The following is a 9,624-nucleotide window of genomic DNA, read 5'->3' on the forward strand; positions in this document are numbered from 1 at the left end:
CTGCCCCAGGCAGTAAATTTGGAAACGAGGACAGTTAGTTATTTAGCATATTGGGGAGATCTTCTGCCTCCAGCGCTAAAATAATTTGGCAGTTTTAAAGGAGTCAGATCATTCATCCTAAATTGGAAGGACTTAAAATTGCAGGCAGAAAGCAAATCCGTATTTCTGGGGCTATAAGACACACCGGTGTATAAGATGCACCAAGATTTCGCAGAGGTAAGCAAGAAAAAAAAACGTTTTGCCCTTCCCGGCCCCCAGGAGCACTCTGCAGGCCTCCCAAACCCTCTGCACATCCCGTTCTTTGAAAAAATGGGGCACACAAAGGATTTGGGAGGCCCGCAGAGTGCTCCTGGGGGCTGGAGAGGGCAAAAATGGGGGCGTTTTTGCCCTCCCCAGCCCGTAGGCCTCCCAAACCCTCTGCATGTAAAAAATGGTCCCATTTTTCTCAAAAAAGGGACGTGCAGGGCGGGGCTTCAGGAAGTTAAAAATGGCTATATTCTGTGTATAAGACGCACCAACATTTCCACCCTCTTTTAGAGGGGTGGAAAGTATATCTTATACTCCAAAAAGGACAGTAACGTTGCTTCTAATATCTTAGTTCACGTGGTGTGTCATTTATTTCTGGCAATTAGGTGCTGATTAGAATAGAAACCTGCCAGTCTTTTTATACAGTACAGCTAAGCCCAGCTTCATTATACTCATATTTTCACCTTTTCAGTTTGGTTGTATAAATTAGCCCTTGAAGATTCCAGAGTTTCCTCTAGTAACTTTTCCTACACTTAGATATTTGAAAGCTTGTGCACATTCTCTCTGTGCTATTCTACTTTCATTTCCTTTGCTATTGGCAAGCAGGGACATGCCTTGCATTCTGCTCTTGTTTCAATAGAACCTGAGCAAGGATGTTGGGAGCCACCTGCAATCCCAGGATGTGAATCCAGGTTTGTTTGCCAATAAGTTACAGAACACAGCAGTCCTGCCCAACCTGATACCTTCTGAAGATATTGGATTATGGTGTTATCATTTCCAGCCAGCATGCTGGCTGGGAATGATAGAAGGAATAGTCCAGAGCATCTGGAGTACTTTAGGACAAGGAAAAAACAGAAAGACAGTTAAGATTGCAGAAAAAACATGTGCAACCAGCCTGCCTTCACAATAGAAGATCTGTATGTTGCATGGGTCAGAAGGGTTGAGAAAATATCTACAGATCCCTAACATCCTAGACATAAACTGTTTCAGTTCTTTCCCTTGGGGTGGCGCTACAGGGCACCACATGCCAAAACAAGTAGACATAAGGACAGTTTTTTCCCTCATGCCCTCTTGTCTGCTGAATTCTCAACACTGCTGCCTATATAGTATGTGTTGTGACTCGTCCTCCCTTCTCTCCTCAGCCAGGCCCCTCCCATCTCCAACCGGGCCTGTTATCAGACTCCAAGTCTGATAATGAAGATGAACCACCTATCATTCCTCCAGCCCCTGGGCCCTGGCCCCATGCCCAGAGACGATTCCAGGAGTGAAAAGACAAGCCCAATAAATCTCACTCATACAGCATGTGTTCCTTTGGCTCAGCCGTCAGAGCAGGAAGCCAGCCAGGTATTGGAATTACTCGGGCCTACTCCTTCTGACCCCTCCCTTTCCCAGACAGCAGATCCAGCTGAAGACAATTCAAACTGGGAGGATCCTCGCTTCCGGAGATCTGAGAGGCGACGCCAGCAGAAAGAAGGGAGGGGCAGGCCTGGATAAATGCTGAGTCATGGAGCCACACCTCACAGCCTACATAAAGGACCTGCTTTTGGCATTCCAACCTTGAGTCAAGCAAAGTCTTACCGAGTTTGCTGATACCGGACCCTATCGCTGAAGTCACAACTTGGACTCCTGCCTGCCCTGATAAACCTCGAAGGAACTTGGCAAGCTGCAGAGGCTTCGTTGCCAAGTTTGTTACGGACTTCCTTGACTCATTCGTCAGAGTGGGGGGTGGGACATGAGAGTATGGCTGTAGTATTACCACTTATCCTTCTTAGTATCTACTTTATTCCACCCTCTCATTGGTGTGATGATGATGACAATGATGATGTTGCTTTGCATGTACATCTAGAGCTACTGCACTAGAGACAAATTCCTTGTGATCTAATTACACTTGGACAGTAAAGCTATTCTACTCTACTGTATTCTGTTCTGTTCTGTTCTATTCCTTTCCTATCCATGTAATTTCTTGGTCCTGGACATTGTGAGAACAAGAACAACAGATGCAATTAAGCCCAGTTACTAGGATAAATCCCAGGTTAAAATAAGAGGCAAGCATGTAACAAATTGCAAATAAAATAATAATTTCTTTAATTTAAAAGCATTTCCCCTAGTCCAGGGGTCTGCAAACTTGGCTCTTTTAAGACTTATGGACTTCAACTCCCAGAGTTTGTCCACAAGTCTTAAAAGAGCCAAGTTGGCAGACTCCTAAGTTGACAACCCCCAAGTTGTCAAGACTTGGAGTCTCCAAACAAAATTGAGTGAAGGGTGAGGACTTCTTTTATGCATGATAAATTCTGAACATCGATCTATTTGTTTCAGGACAACTGGTTTATTTGGCTATTGAAAAGGATTAGAGCAATTCATGGGGGGGAAAGCCCCATAGTTTTCCAAGACTATGTTAAGTGTGAAAGCTACATAAAACTTTGGTTATAAACTGAGGCAATGAACAGGCGCCACACAGTTATTTGCAAACTTTATGACCCACAAGTCCAACTCAAACTGGTACCTGCAATTTTAATACACCCAGTGGCTTGGAGCTTTGATCCCCAAAACAGCATTTCTTCCCATATTTATTATCTAGGCTCTGTCTGCCCCCAAATTTGAAGAGATGGGTGATTATTAAGAAAAGGTTTCATCCGTGACAATTTTATACATAGCATGTAGAATGTCCTCTAGAGAAAAGCTTGCTTGCGTCTATATTTTACTATTTTAAGTGACTAATAAACAGCTTTTTCATGATTTCTGGTCTCCCACGATTGCTGGATTTTCTTCTGTGATAAGTTTAAATTGCTTTAAGTTTTACATTAAGTGTTTTATCCCATGGTTTTACCTCTATTTTACCAAGTACCCACAAGCCTCCAGGTAGTGAAAATAGTGTATTAAGTGAGGAAGGAAATCAGTGAATGAATATTTTTATTACAGTCACTGACCAGAACTGCAAACAAAAGCACTTTAAAAATAAAGTAAGAACAAAAGAAGATAAAATATAATTGGGGATAGATTCATAAGTGAATAATCCAAGTCTATCTAATTTTTCAGGAAGTATAACAAAATTTAGCTATGCTGAAGGAGACTGATATCATGCTGATAACAACTGTATATAAAAAAGATCCGCATTCTTCGGCTGTTTTACCAAGACTGATAAGGTGGGTCCTTGAATCCTTATAAAGGGTACAGCATAGCAGGACACGAGCTGTAGCTTCAATAGTCCCTTTGTCTCAACTCATAAGGACCTTTTTTTGTATTGGCCCTCCAAAACTGCAGTGGGGAGAATATTGAAACATACTAAAGTTAGTACTCTTCAGAATTTGGAAATAATTATGTGTAAATCAATGGATCAGGATGGCCCCAGGAAGAAATGGGCTTTTGATGTAAACCACTCTGAAGTTCTCTGTATCTCATTATTTAATACCGCTTGTAATGCACAAACCAATCACTGGGTTCACATATTGGGCTATATTATGCTATGGCTTCCCCAGATATTAATGCTTTTACAAACTATCACAACACATTTAATATAATAGCACGCCTTGAAAGCACCGAATCTGAAATTTCGTGGTGGTATTTCTGGAGTCGGCTTTGCTTCTATTTAGTTTTTCATCTGCCCCTTTCCACTTTTGGGGAGTGTGATTCTTAGCACCACACTCAAAGAAAGACTGCAACTCACAGACCATAAAATGTTGCCGCCCCATTGCACGGTTTGGCACCACATTACAGGAAAAGAACATGATTGAATCAGACCTCAGCTGACCACACTCCATCCTCCACCACTTGTCAGAACTCACTTGTCTTTCACTACTGTGGACAATGGGTGGGAGCGGGGAGGGTTTGAAAATCAGAATGCGGTGTGTGTGGGCAGTGAGGGAGATCCCCTCAGCCCCTTGCCTGAAGTCTTCTGATCAGCTTTTGCAGTTCTGTGCCTATCTGCCGGAATATGACCAGATAGGAATCTCAACAGGGGTGGGCTTCAAAAATTTTAGCAAGGGGTTCTCTGCCCGGTTGCTCAGTGGGCGTGGCCATGGTGGGCGTGGCTTAGTCAGCCCCCTGCACCACAGTGAGGGGGGGCGTTTTTGCCCTCTCCGGGCTCTGGAGGTTTTCCTCAAGCGTCCGGGAGGGCGAAAATGGCCTCCCCAGGCTCCAGAGGCCCTCTGGAGGTCCTAAATGGGCCTACCGGAAGTTTGGGGAGGCTGGAAACAGGCCCGTTTCCAGCCTTTCTGAACTTATAGTATGCCTGTTTTTCGCCCTCCCTGAGCCTTTGCACACGCCCTGCACTTATCTGTCTCCAAAACAGGCCACGTGGGAACTCCTGGGAGGGGAGGGGAGGGGTGGGTGGGGCCAGCCAGGAGTGGGATTTGGGGGGTTCTCTGAACCGCACAGAATCTAAACTAGAGGTTTTCCCGAATCTCTGCGAACCCCCAGCAGCCCACCCCTGGATCCAAACCAGTGTGAAGAATAAACTAAGGTCCTTTGACTGAGGGGAATAAATAACCTTAATTTCCCTCATGTGGGACAGCTCTGAAGAAAGAGTCTTCCCAAACCTTCATGGAACTATAACTCTGAGAAGTTTCAGCTGACATGGGGGGAGGGGGGAGGGTCCAGCACATTTGCACAATGACCTTTGGAGAAGACATCCTAAAAAGCACCTTGTACCTTTTCTCCCACATTACAAATTCTTTCTTTCTTGCACAGATGTCATCTTTGGGCAGTTTTTTCAACCAGCCCTTATATCCATACTTTTAATGCAGATGTTGTATGTATTCCTATGCCATGAGCTTAGTCCCCTAGAAACATGCATATCACTTCAGAAATTATTGTGGCTGGCGTATCCTTTTTCTCTTTATGTAGTTACAACCACCACATCTAGGCTATCAGTGTTGGGACATCACTAGAGGGCAGAAAGGAAATACAGAAAACCTGATTTTTGCTGCCATCTTGTGGTCATTCAAATGTTTGTTGGCCCAAATCTGGTACTGTACAATAGTCCAAGATAGGATCAAAATCAAACAAAATTCCAGATGTGTTCTCTCTTTGATGGTGAAGAGAAGCTGGAATCTGACAGACAAGCAGCTTCCCAAGAAATAGAAAACCCTTATTTTTATTTCAGAGAATGTGCTTCAGAGTTTAAAAATCTGCTTCAATTGCCACCTATTTCTCTGTTCCTGCTCCTGTGATTATTCCTAAGAACAGCTACACAGAGATGAAGCAGCTGGAGGTTTTTCTGGAGCAAAGATGCAATTGTATGGAAAAGTCTGCCTGTATAATGTAAGTGTCACAGGAGGCTTTTAAAAGCACATTAGAAAAGATAGCCCATCAGTTGCCAAGAAACAGATGGATAATAAGGCAAGAGGAAGCTTGACAAAACCCACATCAAAGGACTACATTAGCCTTTCCCAATAGATGAATTCCACCGGGACTTCTATAATCTCTTGACTGTCAGTGTGTTTTTTATAAAAATAACAATAATTACAAACTGACAAACTAGTGTTTGTTTTGCTTCTGCCACAGACAATTAGTCAAACTGGCTGCAGTCTAATGCTGAAATCCAATCATCCTAAAAAGACATTTAATTCTGTGTTGGGTAGCAATCCTTCCTAGCTACAACTTGAGGAGCAAAAGCTGAACAGAGGCAAGGCCCAGAGTTAGGACTTTTCCGGATCCTAGGATTGAACGGAGAAGCCTTATTCAATGCAGTGAAATCTCCTTCCAATGAAACTTGCACAGCCTTCGCAAATGAGTGATGCTAAAATCTTCTTTCAGAAGCCGCATACTGCTTTTAGTTTGCAGTCCGAGAAGAGAAAATTAAAGACAGGCAATTGACAAACCTCTCTACCCTATTTTATTAGATTGGATGTTAAATACCACCAGGTAGAAGCCTCGATGAAGACCTGTTATCTATATTGAATAGGCAAGAATTTGACACCTAGAAAAATATATCCTCCCATCATCAAATAATATCAATATCTGCCAACAGGCAGTTGCTAAAGGTACCGTTATAGAAGCTAATTATAATATTGATAACCATAGCATGCAACATACATATAATCATATTACAAGAAACCAAATATGATCAGGTTGCAATATGCACTGTGCTTTATTTATTACATTTATATTACTGCCTATTCACCCATGGCGACTCACAACGGCTTACAGAATATAAAAAACCACATTTAAAAAACTAAAACTCAAAAAAAATCAAATAAATTAATGTAATAAAATTACCCCTAACCCCCAACTCCCACCCCAGCAACAGCCGATCACATGAGCCATTTAATGGGCTCCATCCTGCTCTGGGTTCCCCAGGCCCGCTGGCAGAACCAGGTCTTCAGCACCTTCCAGAAGAGAATTAGGGTGGAGGCCGTTCCAATTTCTGGGAGAATGATGTTCCAAAGAGAGGGAGCCACCATGGAGAAGGCCCTTCTCCTGGGTCTCACCAGGTGTATCTTCCTCGGGGATGGGACCTACAGCATTCCCTGCCTCCCTGCTCTATGGGTTGCGTAGATGTGACCGGCAAGAGACGATCCCTCAGATAATGTGGTCCTAAGCCATGAAGGGCTTTAAAGGTGACAACCAGCATCTTGAATTACACCCAGAAGCAAATTGGCAGCCAATGCAGCTCCCGTGGGAGAGGTAATATATGTTCACACCGGGGTCTACACAAAACCGTGCAGGCCGCTGCATTTTGCACCAACTGGAGCTTCCTGATGCTCTTTAAGGGCAGCCCCATGTAGAGCACGTTGCAATAGTCAAGATGGGAAGTGACTGTGAATAGGGATTACTGGTCCAGGAAAGGGCGTAACTGGCGCACAACTCGCAGTTGTGTGAAGGCCCTCCTGGCTGTGACCGTCACCTACTCTTCGAGCAGGAGTCATGAGTCCAGGAGAATGCCCAGATTACATACAGGGTCTGTTTGGGGTAATGCCACCTCATCCAAGATCATAGGTGGCAATTCTTCCTGAGCCAACAGACCCCACACTTAGAGCTACTCGGTCTTTGCTAAACTTTTGAATGATGTCAATATATGCAGCCTATAGAATATTGGAAATTTCTCAAAGAATGTTTTACTTTAAGAAAAAAATCAGATGGTTGATTTTAAAAAACTTTCTGTGATAGGGCAAAGGAAACAGACCAGGGAGAATGGCACTGCAGGCAAGCAGACCAAGGGAAGGGTGGGGTGGAGGAAGAGCTGCTAAGAGATGAGACCCAAGATAGAAGTTGCTGCTGATCTCTCCTTTATAGGGCAGCTTCTGAACATTGAGAATTTGGACCTTTGAGCAGCAATAACACTTTTCAAAGCTTTCAGCCAAACTTAGTGTAGTGAGGTTTCTAGGATGGAGAATGTAGAATTGAAAGCCAGACTCAAAGAAGCTCCACTTTTGTGGAGATGCTTTAAATGAGGGATGTCTAAGCTTGGCAACTTTAAAACTATTGGACTTCACCTCCCAGAATTCCTCAAACAGCATGGCTGGTTGGGGAATTCTGGGAGTTGAAGTCCAGAAATCTTACAGTTGCCAAGGTTGGACACTCCTGCTTTTAATAGAGTTCTCCCTCTTCCCAATTCATCAACACAGGGGAAATCTTCAAGAATCAAATTCTGACACCTCTGTCCCAAACATGGATGTCCTTTTCTTTATCTACTTGCACTGAATCAATTTTGCTGCTTCTTACATTTCCCATGGTGCACATGCTGCTGGATGTTGTTGAAGCAGAAACCCCATCAGCCCCAGCCAGCATGGCCAAAAGTGAGATCTGGAAAATATGATTTATTAATATTGTAAAAAACACACAATGTGGATCTATTTTAAATTGCATTATGTAAATATCCCAGATTATCCGTTCCTTACATGTAAATTTTCCAAATGTAATTTATGTTCTTTCTCTTTTAAGGAACAAACTCAGTATTATTATCAGTAGCTTACATTATTTAATTTCTTGAGAGTAGCTGACAGTTCAGAGTTTCCCTTACAATATTGTATTGGGATGCAGGAAATTTTTTATAAATGCAGATTGACATTTTGTGACAACAAACTAACTTTGTTACGGTCTGCCAACTAAGGTAGGTTGAGTAGTAACATTTAGTCCAAGATCATTCAGGGAGTTTCAGGTTTTCTGACCATGATTTTTCTTTCCTGACTTAACTTTCCTTTCTTGTTTTCCCTCCAATTTCTTCTCAACTTTTGAACACAGGTGGCCACATCTAGCTAATTTTGACTGATTTCAGAGAGTAATGCTAGATGTGGATATTATTAGGATGGGAGACCACCAATTAATTCTAGGGCTAAAATAGATTAGACCAGGCTGCAGAGTACAAAAAAAAAATATCACACAAAGGCAATGGTAAATCATTTCCATTTTCCTGCTAATAAAATGAAGCTATAGGAACTAAGCTCATCTTCAAAGGGCCTTTTATCTTGATACTTTGTATTGGGCACTGCTTGAAACAGGAATCAACATGAAACTAATTAGATAAGCAGAGGAAACTGCCAGGGCAGGACCACTGTGGGCATCACAGACCTAATACTGTGGGGTTTTAAGCTATGAGAAGTTGTAGAGGCTCCGTTTGGCAAGAGCCAGTAGAAAATTATGTTGGCTGAACTTGGCAAGAAGGCCATCAAAATGCATTACAAACCTATGACAGGATGGAGAAGGGCCCAATTTGAATAGAAGGTGCGAATGCACACAGGAACAAAGCTTATCTTAATCAATTGAAAAGGACTATGTGAGCCACACAGAAAGGCTTCATTTAGGGAGATTTTTATAACTGAAACCATAAAACTGTAGCAGGTGAGAAAGAAAAACAGAAATTCCAAAGACTCTTTCAGTCCCTTAAAATGTAGCTTGTTTAGTTAATGACTAAATCCAACTCTGTCAATAGCTAAGGTTAAAAAAAAAGTCTATTTTTTCCCCCTGGGATTCCTCTCCCACACCCCAGTGATCATAGGAAGATTCAGAAGTGCCTTATAAGGTCTGTTTTCCCAACATAATAACTCATAGGTTGCTGAATATTTGACTAAGCCACTGTATGACACAGGTCCAAGTCATGATTCAAACAGCATCCCAAGCCACAAACAAATACACTGTGCAAATATAAAACCAATTTCACCACTAGTGATTGGCAGCAACTTCCAGAGTACATTTTCATTCCACCTGGTAACGTCTGGTATTAAATACCTGGTATTAAAACTGAAAACACAGGCAGTGCCACCAATCACTTCATATACAGGAGGATCTCCAAAGTTAACCTCAACAAGTTAACAAGTTTTGGTCAGTGGTGTGGTTCAGTTTGAATGGGTGGAATTCAAACTATGTGGCAGCAGTCTCATTTTATGTTAGCAGAATTTGTCTTACTGTCTTCTGAAAAATTGGTAGAAATCAAAATGCTCC

Source organism: Ahaetulla prasina, chromosome 2 (assembly GCF_028640845.1).
Source record: "Ahaetulla prasina isolate Xishuangbanna chromosome 2, ASM2864084v1, whole genome shotgun sequence".
In the NCBI taxonomy this organism is placed as follows: domain Eukaryota; kingdom Metazoa; phylum Chordata; class Lepidosauria; order Squamata; family Colubridae; genus Ahaetulla; species Ahaetulla prasina.